Genomic DNA, 16758 nt, shown 5'->3' with positions numbered 1-16758 from the left:
AATTCTAGAGGCACAGAAGAAAGATTACAAGAGGCTCCTGGAACATTTTTCTGTTTTAGAAAGCAAGAAAGTGCTCAAAGAGTGATGGGTGTATGAGCCAAAGTACATCCACTCAAGGGGCTTCTACTCACCAAATCAGGAATAATTTGAGCATGAAAACAGTGATGATTGTGGGTGTTAATTCATTGAATAAAATAGGAGACCATGAGTCCATCCATACAGACAACATTTACAGTGGAGAAGCCAAGTAGACAGTATTTTAATCACAAGGGGCAGATAAATATCCTGCAGCACCTGATGGGAGGCAGCGAGAGAACCCAGCATCACTTCCACGGTATTCCCACCGAAATGCAGAGTAAGTGTACACATGAAAAACGTGCACAACCCCGTCAAGTGCTGTTTTACAAAAAGAACTGGCCTGTAATCTTCAAAATGTGAAGGTCATGAAAGTGGAGGGAAGACTGAAAATTTGTTTTCAACTGAAGGAGATAAAGTGAAATGCGAGCCATGATCCTGAATTGGATCCTTTAGTCTCGAAGGACGGTACTTATCGCATCAATTGGCAAAACTTATGAATGGGGTGTGACGATGAGATGGTAGACACGTATCGGTACTCGTGCCTTGATTCGTCGGTTATATTGTGGTGATATAGGAGAATGTTCTTGTGTGTAGAAATTACATGTTAAAGTATTTGAAGAAGAGCCTGACTAGGCGGTGGCGCAGTGGATAGAGCATCAGACTGGGATGTGGAAGATCCAGGTTCGAGAGCGTCAGACTGGGATGTGGAAGATCCAGGTTCGAGAGCGTCAGACTGGGATGTGGAAGACCCAGGTTCGAGACCCCGAGGTCGCCAGTTTGAGCGCTGGCTCATCTGGTTTGAGCAAAAATTCACCAGCTTGGACCCAAGGTCGCTGGCTCAAGCAAGGGGTTACTCGGTCTGCTGAAGGCCCGCGGTCAAGGCACATATGAGAAAGCAATTAATGAACAACTAAGGTGTCGCAATGCGCAATGAAAAACTAATGATTGATGCTTCTCATCTCTCTCTGTTCCTGGCTGTCTGTCCCTGTCTATCCCTCACTCTGACTCTCTCTCTGTCTCTGTAAAAAAAATAACAAAATTAATTAAAAAAAAGTATTTGAAGAAGACTCAGCGACAAACTCCCAAATGGTTCAGAAAACTTGCTGTAAGTTTGTGATTGTTTACTTAAAAATATTTCAGTGCACCCTTTGGCCTGGAAATTCTTTCAGGAATTTTTCCTACAGATGTCCTTGCTTATATGTGAAATATCCTATGTGTACAAGCTATTTATTGCAATTGTCTAAGAAAGCCAGAATTTGAAAATAACCCAGAAAATCGTGGAGAAATTATGGGACTGAGGGACAGGGACCCAGGGAGGGTCCATCACACATGATCAGTGAGGAGCACGGAAGCCTGTTTCTGGGAATTGCAGCTGGGGTGAAAATAGAGGAACCTGAAGATCCGAAGCCAAGTCAGCCAGTGAGGGCAGGACCTGGGAGGCCGTGCTGTGCTTCCTCTGATTTCTTCCCGCAGGAACTCTGACTCTGAGGCTGCCACGGGGGAACAGGGATTGTTGGCAGGACAGTTTGCAGGGAAGAGGATCCTATTTCCTTTCGCTGACAGAGCAAAAGCCACTTCTCTGGGAAAAATTTAAAGAAGTTGACGTTTGATCTTCATCTTGGATGTGGGAGCTCAGCCCATAGCTGACTCCCCAGGCTCAGTCCGTTTGGCCGCCCCTGGAGCCCCTGGAGCCCATGGAGCCGGATGGCTCAGCCTGCTGGCGCCATCTAGTGTCGGATGAGGCGGGGCGCTCTGCTGGGTTAGGCCAGTCGAGCGGGATTGCCGGCAAATTGAGACCCGGCAAGCCGCAAAGTTTGGGCAGCTTCCACCTCCTAGGTTGGGATGTGGTAGAAATGTGAACAGGAGTTTATGAGCAATGAGTCTTGGACACTGTATTAATTCCACAGTTACCATAACAAATTACCAATAACTAGGTGGCTTAAAGCCACAGAACTTTATTCCCTCACAGTTCTGGAAGCTAGAAGTCCAAAATCAAGGTGTCAGTGGGGCTGTGGTCTCTCAGGGCTCCAGAGGAGAATCATTCCTTGCGTCTCCCAGCTTCTGGTGGCTGTCAGCAGTCTTTGTTCTTTGTTGGGTGATGTGCACCCTCCCAATCTCTGCTTCTGTCTTTACATGGCGTTCTTCCCTGTATGTCTGTGTCCAGCTCACCCTCTCCTTATGAGGACAACAGTCACCTGCTTAAGATGTCCAATCCAGGATGACCTCATCTTAACTCGATCACATCTGCTAAAGGCCTGATTCCAAATAAGGTCGCATCCACGGGCACGGAGGTTAGGACTTGTCTTTTGAGGGAACACCATTCGGCCCACAATGGATCCCTTTCATCCTATAGATGTTCCCTGAACCCCTGCAAAGCGCCAGGCCTGTGCTGGTGGCTGCGCCTGCTGAGCTGAGTAGTAGACATGGCTCTGTCCTTGAGGGTCTCACATGTGGCTCTTTAATAGTCCTGTCACTGATCTGTGGCCTCCTGCTTCGCCCTTGATTCCTCAGCACCCAGCAGGCCAGGCCTGAGACTCAGCATTTCGCTGAGGCAGTGAGAAGGACAGAGGAAGGGCAGGAGAGAGGGAATTAGGGCTGCAGGAGTGATGAGGAGGGAGGTGACACGGGGGAAAAGGTGCAGGACAGTCAGCTGGAGCCTTTGCAGAGCAAGTGACATTTGAGCTGGGTCTTGCAGCCAAGGGAGTTTGCCAAGCAGAAAAGAAATGATGGGGGGAGGGACCTTCTAGGCCGAGCTCATAGCTAAAAGTGTGAACAGTGGACTAGAACTGTGAAAGGGGCTGTGATGTTGGGGGGAGTGCAGTGTGCTTTGAAAAGGGAATATGGGTGGGGGCGTGCAGCCAAATGGCACGGACCTGGAGACTGACACTGATGAATGGCTTTAAGGGCCATTCTCATGGCTTTAACTATTAGCCTGTAGGTGGAGGGGCAACCTAGGAGGTTTTAAAGCATGCTGTGGGCGGCAGTTAGTAGGGGTACAGACTGTACAGCAGGCAGAGGCCATGAAGACCAGAGGGCCTCCTAGATAAAAATGAAAATATCCAGCCACAGAACTTCTCCCGCTTTCTGGCAGCACCTAGAATAAAACTATGCTGCCTCAAAACTTCCCCAAAATACTTAACACAAGGCTAACTTCTAAAACAAGCCCCTGGTAAGCATCTTCTCACCGAGGTGTGCGATCTCTCTTGCAGCAACAAGTACCAAGGAACCCAATCTGTGTGCCTATAGATGTGACCCTCACAGTCTTCAACTTGGTTAAGAAACTGGCTTTTAATTCCTAGTTTGCTGAGTGTTGTTAACAATGAACCAGTTTTGATTTTGTCAAATCCTTTCTGTATCTATTATATTAAGATGCTAACATGTTTTTCTTGAACCTGTTAATGTACTGTATTGCACTATTGAATATTGATAGAATTTATTGCTATTAAACCATCTTTGTATCCTTACTAAACTCTACTTGGTTATAAGAGCATGTGGGTGTGCATGCCTGTGTGCTTTAAAATATTCTGCTGGGTTGTTTTTTGTTTTGTTTTTTGCATTTTTCTGAAGCTGGAAACAGGGAGAGACAGTCAGAAAGACTCCCGCATGCGCCCGACCGGGATCCACCCGGCACGCCCACCAGGGGCGACGCTCTGCCCATCCTGGGCGTCGCCATGTTGCGACCAGAGCCACTCTAGCGTCTGAGGCAGAGGCCACAGAGCCATCCCCAGCGCCCGGGCCATCTTTGCTCCAATGGAGCCTCGGCTGCGGGAGGGGAAGAGAGAGACAGAGAGGAAGGCGCAGCGGAGGGGTGGAGAAGCAAATGGGCGCTTCTCCTATGTGCCCTGGCCGGGAATTGAACCCAGGTCCTCCGCACGCTAGGCCGATGCTCTACCGCTGAGCCAACAGGCCAGGGCCTGGGTTTTTTTTTAATTTATGCATTTATGTTAATAAGTGAAGATGGTCAGTAATTTTCTTTTCTTGTCCTTGTTTGGTGTCAGAGCTACATGAACCCCATAAAATGAAATGTGTAGCTTCCCTCTTTAATTGAAAGTTTGTAGGATATAAAGTTTATTAGTTTCTCAGCAGTGGATAAAACTGACCTATAAAACCATATGTGCTGGGGTCTTTTGGTGGGAGAGACTTTTAATGACCAGTGAAGCTTCCCGAGTGATTATTGATTTATTTATTTTGTTAAATGAGAGGAGGGGAGATAGAGAGACAGACTCCCGCAGGTGCCCTGACTGGGATCCGCCTGGCAACTGCCATCTGGGGCTGATGCTTGAATCAGGCAGGTTATCCTCAGCACCTGGGGCTGACACTCGAACTAATAGAGCCACTGTTGCAAGAGAGGAAGAGAGAGAAAGGGGAGAGGGAAAGGAAGAGAAACAGATAGTCACTTCTTCTTTTTTTTTTTTTTTTTTTTTAAAGATTTTATTTATTTATTTTAGAGAAGGGGGGAGAGAGGGAGGGGAGGAGCAGGAAGCATCAACTCCATATGTGCCTTGACTGGGCAAGCCCAGGGTTTCGAACCGGCGACCTCAGCGTTCCAGGTCGACGCATTATCCACTGCGCCACCACAGGTTAGGCCAGATGGTCACTTCTTATATGTGCCCTGACTGGGCACATACGTTGGGATGTCCATACGTTGGGCCAAAGTTCTATCCACTGAGCAGCCAGAGCCTTTGAATGATTATTGATTTAGTTAGGTTTTTCATTTTATTGAAATAATTTTGGTGATATTTTTTCTATAAAGTTATCTGTTTTAGTATGATTATTAAATTCATTTGTATAAAGTGGTTCAAGATATTGTTTTGATTTTAAATTTCTTATTATCTGTAGTCATGTCCTCTTTTATATTTCTCAATCTTCAGAATTCTGTACTTGTGTGACTCTCTCTTTTTTCTTTTTTTTTTTTCATTTTTCTAAAGCTGGAAACAGGGAGAGACAGTCAGACAGACTCCCGCATGCGCCCGACCGGGATCCACCCGGCACGCCCACCATGGGGCGACGCTCTGCCCACCAGGGGGCGATGCTCTGCCCATCCTGGGCGTCGCCATGTTGCGACCAGAGCCACTCTAGCGCCTGGGGCAGAGGCCACAGAGCCATCCCCAGCGCCCGGGCCATCTTTGCTCCAATGGAGCCTTGGCTGCGGGAGGGGAAGAGAGAGACAGAGAGGAAGGCGCGGCGGAGGGGTGGAGAAGCAAATGGACGCTTCTCCTATGTGCCCTGGCCGGGAATCGAACCCGGGTCCTCCGCACGCTAGGCCGACGCTCTACCGCTGAGCCAACCGGCCAGGGCTCTCTTTTTTCTTGATCAATCCTATGAGATGTTTGTCTGTTTCATTTGTTTTGGTCAGGTTTATTAACATGTACTTTATATATAGTAAAATTCACCCTTCGTAATTTTTAGTTTGACACATACAACCATGTAACTACCACCATGATGAGGACAGAGAGCCATTTCATCACTCTCTGCCCCACCCCAATTCCTTTGTATTTCTTTGTAGTCACACACACCCCAATCTAGCCCCTGGCACCACTGATCTGTTTTCTGTCTTTATAGCTTTGCTTTTTACAGAATGTCATATAAATAGAATCATACATTATGTAGCTTTTGAGTCTGGCTTCTTTTACTTAGCATAATGCATTTATTTGATTATCATCTATGTTGTTACATGTATCAGCAGTCATTTCTTTTGCAGCTAAACAATATCCATTGTAAGGATGTATCATTTGTTCATTCATTCACCGGTTGAAGGACAATCAGGTTATTTCCGTTTTTGACTGCTGATGTAGAACATCTGTTCAGGTGCTTATTTGCCATTCATTTGTCTTCTTTCATTTGAATGTCTGTTCAAATTTTTGTGCATTTAAAAAATTGGGTTGTTTGTTTTCTTATTCAGTTTTGAGAGTTCTCTATTCCGAATACAAGTCCTTTGTCAGATATGTATTTTGCAAATATTTGTGCACTCTCTCTCTCTTTTTCTCTTTACTTTCTCAACAGTGTCAAAGAGCAGAAGTTTCCAATGTAAATAAAGTTCATTAGTTTTTTTCTATCACCTCTATTTTTCCCTTAGCTGGTTGAGAATCTATAAGATTGTGTTCCCATTTTCTCGGAGGTCATTACATTTTTTCTATCCTTCCAAATATTTCATAGACCTTTGCCTATCCTGAGATTTTGTTAACTCTATTTTTTTATGAAGTTAAAATGTTATTGCTTTGGTGTCAAAGAGTCTAGTTGGAAGTTGTTGAGGTTTCCTTTATGTTTTACTATATTCTAAATGTCACATATCTCAAAAAAAGAATGTTTATTCTATTTTGTTCCAGGTACAGGGTTATATACAGCTAATATCTCACCCTTATTAATGATATTGCTCTGATCCTTATCTCTTTTGGGCCATAGAGGAATGTGGTGATGTTTTAAATTACAATTGCTAACTTTCCTTGTTCTCCCTGAAGTTTTATCAGTTGTTGCTTGTCCTACGCCCACTCTCCTGAACTATCATATACATATGCCAATGGATTTTGCAATGCGTTGATTTAATTTTAATGCTAAACTCTGTTCTCGTGTGTTCTATTTGGATAATTTGTTGCTCAGGCACATGGTCCTCTTTCATATTAAAATAAAAACCCTGGTGAAGGTGATTTGATAATGAGGGACAGCACCTGTTTTCAGAACACGTGAATAGCTTTCTGACATCTATGACCTCTCATCTCCAGTGAAGGCACCATGTCCATCAGGTGGCGCACTAAGCATAGAGTTGGAAGTTCATTTCTGCTGGAAGAAGAGATCTAAGGAAGAAATAATGAGCGGATTTTTCAACAAAAGATGAGAGGTCCATATCCAATCATTTGTGTGTGTGTGTGTGTGTGTGTGTGTGTGTTTTCCAGGACCAGGAACTTATGAAAAGAGGCGTGAGATCTGGAGCAGGCCTTTGAATCTTTTTTTCTTACAGAGATGATAAGTCCAGGGCAGTGAAAGCAATTGTTTGTTTTGTTTTTCTGTTTGTTTGCTTGCTTTGTGTTGTTTGTTTGTTTTTTCTCATCCATTCATCTAATAGTTCCTGGGCATCACCAAGGACTTGCCAAGGTCACAGTGCTAGATGGCAGCAGAACTTATTTGTGATACCGCTCCCTGAGATATGATGTGAAAACTCGGGATACTCCCAGGTTCTTTGTGCCTATTTTGGAAGTGATTTTGGCATTCATTTAAATATCAATATATCTAATGTTTTAGAAAGCCATAGCAGCTGAAACAAGGAACTCACGCTGTGGTGTGGGGGTGGGTTGAGGGGAGGGCCGCTGGAAGCCCTTGGACGCTGCTCCCTTTTCCAGGAAGCAGCTAACAGCTGGTACCTGAAGAGATATAAACTATCAAGTGTAGTGTGTGATCTTTGATTGGTTCCTGGACTGGGTGGAAAAGAAAATTCTGGAAGGCATTTTTTGGACAATCACAGAATTTTAAAATATGGCCTGGATATGCCAAGCTATTATGGAATGAACATTCAAGAAAATGTTCATTTTCCTTTGTGGGTGACAATGGCATTGTGGTTACATCAGATAATGTCTTTAGATTTGGGGGACACCTGCTGAAGTGTTTAGAGGTGAATGTCATAATTATGCAAACACACACACCGTTTAATAAAACTAATGTGGCAAATTGTTAACAATGTTGACTCTAAGTAGAAGGAACACAGATGTTCTTTGTACTATTCTTTCAACTCTTCAGTGAGTGTTTCCCTTCTAATAATTCAAGCGTGCAGTGATATCTTGGTTTTCATCGATAATCCATCCAAAAACAATCGGCAAAATCCGAAACTGATGAAAACCAAGGCAATTATTTCCATATGAATCAATGTAAATCCAATTACTGTATTAGCAATTGCAATCAATAAAAAAAAGCACAAAAACACTGGAAAGCAATGGAATTGTTTGGCTAGACATGTGGAGTGATGCTCACACAACAAGAAACAATGCCACACTGAGCAGGAGAACATGTGGGTCGCTCTTTGTAAAGCTAGTAGCCACGGCCACCTGGCCCATGCAGGTTCGCATTTGATTCGGACAGATGGTAATAAAACAATGAAGCCAAGAGCTGGTGGGCCATTAGCTTTAATCCTAGCTTGCACCCGGTGGGCAAGAAATACACACAGTGGGAAAACACTTTCCCTTCCATTCAGGGCTCCCAAAGCCACTGACTTATCCAAGTTTTCCTAGAATCAAAGGTTTGTACCTCACCAGCCTTATTCACCTCTGTTCCCCATCTCCTTCTCTCTGCACAAACTCTGCACAAACTGGCTTCTCCTTCAGCACTCTGCCATCTTGGCTGCTTCTCCTCTCTTCCACATGGCCTTTCTCTGCTCTCCTCAAGCATAGGCTCCTCTGCCCCATTTTATAGTATAGAAATCAAAACCTTTAATCCAATATACAAACAAGGAAGTCTCTGATACAAAGTCACTTACCTGAGGCATAATGGGATTCCTCATGAGAGTGCACCACCCCACATCATGCAACAGTCAAGGGTGTGGGGTGTTGAGAAGATCTTAGTATTAAAAGGGTGGGGTCTTAGTATTAAAAGGGTCTTAAAACTAAGCCTTATGCTATAATGACCCTGCCTGCTTACAGCCTGTCCCCCACACCCAATGCAAACTATAAGTGAACAACAAATATATATATATATATCATATTTACAAACTTATTTGACTGACTGTTGGGCAGATAAAATATATTATGCTCACTTTGTTAAAGATGGCGCTGCCCACGTGGAAGCCCATCTCCCAGGTGATGATATGAGTTGCCCTTATGCTTGGAATGAGCGTAATTATATTAATGTGTGTTGGGGGTGGGCTGTGGGCAGGCAGGATCCTTTTAGCCTGGGGCTTGGTTTTAGGACTAAGCCTTTCCCACCCTTTTTGATGTGGGGTGGACTTTGTATCAGAGACTTCCCTGTTTTGTATATTAGATTAAAGGGGTTTTGATTTCTGCACTATAAAGTGGGGCAGATGGGGAGCTTGCTCTCTCTCGGTTACTGAGATTAGCATTAGAGAGGAGAGCAGATAAAGGCCACGTGGAGGAGGCCAGGAGAAGCAGCTAAGATGGTGTAGTGCTGAGTGAGAAGCCAGTTTGTGCAGAGTTTGTGCAGAGAGAAGGAAGGAGATGGGGAACAGAGGTGAATAAAGTCTGGTGAGCTAGAAACCTTTGATTCTAGGAAACTCGGATAAGTCAGTAGCTTTGTGAGCACTGAATGAGTGGGTATTGGAACCCAGTGTGTGTTTTTACTTGCCCGCCCGGTGCAAGCTAGGATTAAAGATAATGGCCTACCAGTTTTTGGCTCCGTTGTTTCTTTACCATCTGTCTGAATCCAATGTGAACCTGCATGGGCCAGGCTGCTATGATGGTGGCCGTGGCCACTGGCTTTACATCATCTCTCCTCATTCCTGCCCATCTGTCCCTATCTGTCTCTCTCTCTGTCTCTGTAAAAAAAAAAATTTGTCCAACTGACTGCTGCTAAGCACTTAGCATCTGCGGCCTATTCTGGTGGATTGTTTAAAACAAGAGTTGTCCAGCCCTCCCTGGCCACGTAGCTCACCTTGTTAGAGCGTCGTCCTGATACATCAAGGCTGTGGGTCTGATCTCTGGTCAGGGCACATACAGGAATAAACCAATGAATACATAAATAACTGGAACAACAAATCAATGTTTTTCTCTCACCCCTCCCTTTCTCTCTTTCAAAAATCAATCAATCAATCAAAAAAATATTAAAAACAAAAAAGAAGTTGTCCTGTTTAAAGGGACGGGGTGAGGCAGCCTCCTGTCCTGCTCAGAGAGATGCACAGCTGTCTGTCACACACATCAGACATGTTTTACAACCCTCTATTCACCTGCCCTGTGTCGTGTTTCTGGCCTCAGTTACACTGCCAATTGAATTCATAAATGATAAGCAATTGCTTCAAGTCATGGCATCAAGAGCTATTTGACTAAGATGTTTGGGGTATATTTTGCTAAGTCGGAAAAGAAAAGTTATAATACTGCCAACAGGGGGCCCTAGTTTTGATTCTGACAAAAGAACGTGTGCAGAGGAAGGAGGCCTGGAAAGAGGTCAGCACGTTAGTGATGGATGTAAGGGCTGCTTACGGTGACTTGCTAAGGGGACCACCTTTTTTACAATGAAAAAGAGGACAAAAATAGATTGAAGAAAACAATATCATAAATAAAAGAAACATTTTATTCATTGCAACAATAATATACTATAATATGATTAAATGCATAATAAAAACATCTAATATTTTATATTGTAATTATGCTTACATGCCTATTAATTTTTAATAATAATTGCCTGACCAGGCGGTGGCGCAGTGGATAGAGCATCAGACTGGGATGCGGAGGAACCAGGTTCGAGACCCCAAGGTCACCAGGTTGAGCGCGGGCTCATCTGGTTTGAGCAAAAGCTCACCAGCTTGGACCCAAGGTCGCTGGCTTGAGCAAGGGGTTACTCGGTCTGCTGAAGGCTCACAGTCAAGGCACATATGAGAAAACAATCAATGAACAACTAAGGTCTCGCATCGAAAAACTGATGATTGATGCTTCTCATCTCTCTCCATTTCTGTCTGTCTGTCCCTGTCTATCCCTCTCTCTGACTCTCTTTCTATCCCTGTAAAAAAAAAAAGAGAAAAAAATTTTTTAATAATGATTGTAAGAAAAAAGTACTCTTTTTTTTTTTATTTTGTATTTTTCTGAAGTTGGAAACGGGAAGGCAGTCAGACAGACTCCCGCATGCGCCTGACCGAGATCTACCCGGCATGCCCACCAGGGGGCGATGCTCTGCCCATCTAGGGCATTGCTCTGTTGCAACCAGAGCCATTCTAGCGCCTGAGGCAGAGGAGCCATCCTCAGCACCTGGGCCAACTTTGCTCCAATGGAGCCTCGGCTGCGGGAGGGGAAGAGAGAGATAGAGAGGAAGGAGAGGGGGAGGGGTGAAGAAGCAAATGGGCGCCTCTCCTGTGTGCCCTGGCTGGGAATCGAACCCGGGACTCCTGCACGCCAGGCTGACACTCTACCACTGAGCCAACTGAACAGGGCCAGAAAAAAGTACTCTTTAGATACAAATATGTCACAGCACACGCAATGGATCAACTCTGCATCAATCAAATATGGACATTTACAGATGAGTCTTCCAATATCAAATAGGAGGACATGTAGGAGGACACTTTTCGAGGGAGGACAGAACTTACAAAAGAAGGACTGTCCTCCCTAGAGAAGGACGATTGGTCACCTTAACATTGGGAGTCTTCTTACTTATCTCTCCCATTACTTTTTCCCTATGAGATGCAAGTAGAAAACACTTTGTTTCCAAGCCATTAAAGGGCTCGTACACATTTTTACTTTATAAGCCCAGTATTGTTGCACTGGAAAGCAAGAAGTGGCCCTGAGCGCCACACTCACAGAAGGAAGAGGAGCTGGAAAAACCAGTGTGCAGAAAACAGGTTCTGAGGGAGGGCCTGAAAACCACGCTGCTTCCTCGGGTGTGGAGGAGAGCGGAGGCGGAGCACACGTGTGGGCGTGTAGGAAGGAAACACCCCGTAGCACCTGAGGAGTCTTCTGGCATCGTGTGTGTGTGTGTGTGTGTGTGTGTGTGTGTGTGTGTGTGTGTGTGTGTGTGGCAGCACTTTGGGCAGCAGGGTTGAAAATGGTGGTTGACTCCTGATAAAAGTAGGTGGCAGCACTTTGGGCAGCAGGGTTGAAAATGGTGGTTGACTCCTGATAAAAGTAGGTTCCCTTTCCCAGGCGCCTTCGGGTCATTTGTACATGGGAAACCAGGCCAGGGCCAGACGTGAAGCCTGAAAGAGTGGAGCCATAATGCTCAGGTAAGGAAGGCAGTGTCACAGGTGAAGGGACCCTTGGGCCTGGCAGTGTGAGCACGCCGGGGCTCCTGGACTGGGAGCTTCCGTGACGCCCCTGTCAGGAGCAGCCAGGGGAGGGCTAGGACTGACATGAAGAACTGCCCCACTGTGACCAGGCAGCAGCCGGGGAGCAGGAGGAAAGGAAGGGTGCTGCAGGAAACTGAGATGAATACCGCCAATACTAACATGAACACACACTAATAAGAGCAGCTGGCGCGTGTTGGGACCTATTACGCAGCAGGCACTTTGCATATAACATCTCACTTAACACTAGTTATGCCTATGAACCACAAAACCTGACTGGGTTATTTAATGTCAGTGACAGGGCTGAGATAACCTGCTTGAAAACTCCCAGCTCACTGGCTTGAGTGCTGGCTCATAAGCACAGGTTTGCTGGCTTGAGTGGAAGAGGAAGGGGGGATCGTCCACACGATTCCAAAGGTTACCGGCTTGAGCTCAAAGGTCACTGGCATGAAAGTCCAGGTCACTGGCTTGAGCAAGGGGACACTGGCTTGCTCTGGTCAAGGCACATACAAGAAGCAATCAATACACCACCAAAATGAAAGCAACCATGAGATGATGCTTCTCACCCTCTCTCTCCCTTCCCGTCTCTGCCTCTCTCGAAAATAAAATAAAATACAATCATAGACTAGGAGAAACTTTGCTATTTGAAATCTTTCCCATGAGAATGGACTATCCCACTTCTGCCTGAAGGTTCTGAGCTGTGCAGGTCTCTGTAACAGAGAGACTTTCATTGCCAACCGAGGTGCAGAGCGTGGGAGAAGGGGTTTGGGGACGCGACATTCCACATTTAGCTGAATTCTGTAGTAAAGAAACAAGGTTCTGAGTTCACTGTCCAGCCTTGGCGGTAGTCAGACTTAAAGTATCTAACAGAACCTAAAATGATGTGTCTAAGAAGCTGTGGCCCAGGGGCCACACACCCGTTCTTTTTTTTATTTTTTTTATTTTTTTAAAATTTTTTTTATTTATTCATTTTTAGAGAGGAGAGAGAGACAGAGAGAGAAGGGGGGAGGAGCAGGAAGCATCAACTCCCATATGTGCCTTGACCAGGCAAGCCCAGGGTTTTGAACCGGCGACCTCAGCATTTCCAGGTTGACGCTTTACCCACTGCGCCACCACAGGTCAGGCTTTCTTTTTTAAAAATTTTTTATTTTTATTTTTTATTTACCCCTCTTCTTTTGAGTCCTTACTACTTTCTTAACTTTGACAGCCTCGTTCCTCCTACCTGGTGAACAAGAAACTCAACTCTCAAACTGTCCTTACCTCCTGATGACACTCAGTCCAAAGCCACTCCCTCTCCCCCTCCTTCCCGCCCTGAGTCATTCAGCAGAAGCCCCAAACCCTGTGAACATTTCTCCCGACTTCTCCCGGTTGAGTTGCCCATGGTTCGCCATGGTCCTGTGGGCTTCATCTAATGAGCCCAACTCTATGAAATAGGAGCATCAATATCCCCTTATTTACAGATGAAGACCTGAGGTCAAATAACGTGTCCAAGTCACGTAGCTATTTAATGGGAGAACCTGGTTTTAGGTAGAGGCAGGCTACCTAAAAATCACATCCGCCGCTTGCTAAGCCCTTCTGCGTGCAGGGTCCATGCTTCAGGCCTCTACATTTGGGACATGCAGCTGGGCTGAGAGTTAGGAGTGGACTACCACTTTGCTGAGGTCAGTAGCTCAGGAGAAGCGATATTCAGTGGCTGTATCAGTTGTTGGCCTCTGGACTACGAAAGAATTTGGTAACAGGTTTCCATAGAGACAGCGGGAAAAGAACTGGACACTTGCAAGTTGGAATTAGATGTGAACTAGTTAGAAGAGTGATTCAAACACTGAAGCGTGCCTGAAAATCACCCCAACAGTGGATAAAATGCAGATTTTTAACCTCCCCACCCACTTAGTAAAGCAACTTTCCAGACGCATTGATTGCAAACACATGTCAAAATTTTGTTTCAAATTTGCTGCAAGGGAGGAGGCTTTCTTAAAAAAAAAAAAAAAAAAAAAAAAAAAAAAAGGCCCTGGCCGGTTGGCTCAGCGGTAGAGCGTCGGCCTAGCGTGCGGAGGACCCGGGTTCGATTCCCGGCCAGGGCACACAGGGAAGCGCCCATTTGCTTCTCCACCCCTCCGCTGCGCTTTCCTCTCTGTCTCTCTCTTCCCCTCCCGCAGCCAAGGCTCCATTGGAGCAAAGATGGCCCGGGCGCTGGGGATGGCTCTGTGGCCTCTGCCCCAGGCGCTAGAGTGGCTCTGGTCGCAATATGGCGACCCCCAGGATGGGCAGAGCATCGCCCCCTGGTGGGCAGAGCGTCGCCCCTAGTGGGCGTGCCGAGTGGATCCCGGTCGGGCGCATGCGGGAGTCTGTCTGACTGTCTCTCCCTGTTTCCAGCTTCAGAAAAATGAAAAAAAAAAAAAAAAAGGAAAAACGCAATTCAAAGACTTCTTCCTTGGCAGACACCCTTTAAAAGGAAAATATAAGAGTATTTAAAGGTCTGCTGTCCAGCACGGTAGCCACAGGCTGCACGCGGCCCCTGAGCATTGAAATGTGGCCAGTCTGAACGGAGAGCCATGCTATAGTGTGGAGTTCACTCTGCAATTTGAAGACTTTATATGGTAAACATGTAAAACTGCATGTTAATAACTTTTACATTGATTGCATAATGAAATGATAGTATTTTGGATATATTTAGTTCAATAAAATATACTACCTCATGAACAAAGATTCCTAAGAAACTCAACTCTCAAATTGTCCTTACCTCCTGACGACACTCAGGTGATAAATAGGTGATATTAATTTCACCTATTTCATTTTACTTTTTAAAAAGTGTGGCCATGGCCCTGGCCAGTTGGCTCAGTGGTAGAGCGTCGGCCTGGTGTGCAGGAGTCCTGGGTTTGATTCCCGGCCAGGGCACACAGAAGAAGTGCCCATCTGCTTCTCCACCCCTCCCGCTCTCCTTCCTCTGTGTCTCTTTCTTCCCCTCCCGCAGCCAAGGCTCCATTGGAGCAAAGATGGCCCGGGCACTGAGGATGGCTCTGTGGCCTCTGCCTCAGGCGCTAGAATGGCTCTGGTTGCAACAGAGCAGCACCCCAGATGGGTGGAGCATCGCCCCCTGGTGGGCGTGCCGGGTGGATCCCCGTCGGGCGCATGTGGGAGTCTGACTGCCTCCCCGTTTCCAAGTTCAGAAAAATACCAAAAAAAAAAAAAAAAAAAGTGTGGCCATGAGTAGTGAAACCACCATTTTCCAGAGCACTTTCTCAATCTGTTGAGACTTTGCTTCCAGGCAATTGTCAACAGTTTGGCTCAAACAAACAAACAAAACAACAATAAAAAAAAACAAATAAAAAGGTCTGACCTGTGGTGACGCAGTGGATAAAGCGTTGACCTGGAATGCTGAGGTCACCGGTTCAAAACCCTGGGCTTGCCTGGTCAAGGCACATATGGGAGTTGATGCTTCCTGCTCCTCCCTCCTTCTCTCTCTCTCTCCTCTCTCTCTAAAAATGAATAAATAAAATCTAAAAAAAAAAAAGAAATGTAGCCACTAGAAAATTTAAAATGGTAAGTGTAGCTTGCCTTATATTTCTCTCGAACAGTGCTGTCTTAGATAATCAATATTAGACTGGAGACAAAAGAACAAAGAAGAATGTCTGATTAAAGATTACCAGAAACCTGCTAGGACTGGTTATAGGTCCTCGGGAGGCTGGGCAAGGTCCCAGAAGAGGCTCTGAAGGCAGTCCATCAGAAAATTGCTCAAGTGTTTTACCAGGAAAGCAAAGTTCTTCTGGGATGGAACAGATGTTCATGCCAGACCACAGGGTTCCATTCCAGCATAGGTTTGGGACATTTCTTCCTCAGCCCCCAGAGAATGTGAGTCCATGGATCTGAAGAGGGTCCACTGAAATCCCATTGTGAACCAGACTCTCCAATGGGTCTAACACTGGTGATTCTGTGAGTTTCAGAGCTATTGACTTACAAGGTGCTTATACAGGCTTGCTGACTCTACTTAGGGGAGGGAGGGGCCAAGAGAGAGCACTGAAAAGGGCCTTCCAGAGAAAGCATCTGCATCACAGTATGTCACCTGGTGGGAAATTGGATTAGGAGTCAGTGTGAGGCTAGGTCCCTACTCTCTCTGGGGGGAGGGTACTTCCCACAACAGACAGACACCCTTTTAAATCCACTGCCCAATGTCCTACAGCTCAGGCCAATGGTCTTCTCATTTGATTGTTCACTTAAGGTGACATTTAAAACTTTTCATCAGCAATTTACATAGTTACAAAGGATGTGATTTCTAGTGTATTTTAAGTATTGACATTTCAAAATAAAACACATTACTCTTTTAAAGAAATCCATTGGAGTGCTTACAGCTCTTTTTGAATTTGTCTAGTAGGTCTTCCGGTGTTTGCCTGAAGGCCCCCCCCCAAAAAAAGAAATCCATTGGGGCCTGACCTGTTCTGGTGCAGTGGATAAAACGTCATCTACAACACTGAGGTCGCCAGTTCGAAACCCTGGGCTTGCCTGGTCAAGGCACATATGGGAGTTGATGCTTCCTGCTCCTCCCCCCTTCTCTCTCTCTCTCTCTCTCTCTCTCTCTCTCTCTCTCTATTCTCTCTAAAATGAATAAATGAAGTCTTTAAAAAAAAAATCCAGCCTGACCAGGTGGTGGCACAGTGGATAGAGCTGCCCAGGTTCGAGACCCCGAGGTCACCAGCTTGAGCGCAGGCTCATCTGGTTTGAGCAAAAAGCCCACCAGCTTGAACCCAAGGTCACTGGCTCCA

General features: G+C 45.7%; 1 non-coding gene across 1 annotated transcript; it reads left to right on the top strand.

Annotated features, from left to right (window-relative positions):
• The first annotated feature begins 16335 nt into the window (after positions 1 to 16335).
• LOC136377867 (U7 small nuclear RNA) lies at positions 16336 to 16398 on the top strand. Its single transcript, XR_010746483.1, has one exon. It is a non-coding gene; the product is annotated as a U7 small nuclear RNA (small nuclear RNA).
• The last annotated feature ends 360 nt before the right edge of the window (positions 16399 to 16758 follow it).

The sequence above is a fragment of the Saccopteryx leptura genome, chromosome 6 (assembly GCF_036850995.1).
Source record: "Saccopteryx leptura isolate mSacLep1 chromosome 6, mSacLep1_pri_phased_curated, whole genome shotgun sequence".
NCBI lineage: Eukaryota > Metazoa > Chordata > Mammalia > Chiroptera > Emballonuridae > Saccopteryx > Saccopteryx leptura.
Note: the sequence above shows the minus strand (reverse complement) of the source record. Positions and strands in the feature narration are given on the sequence as shown.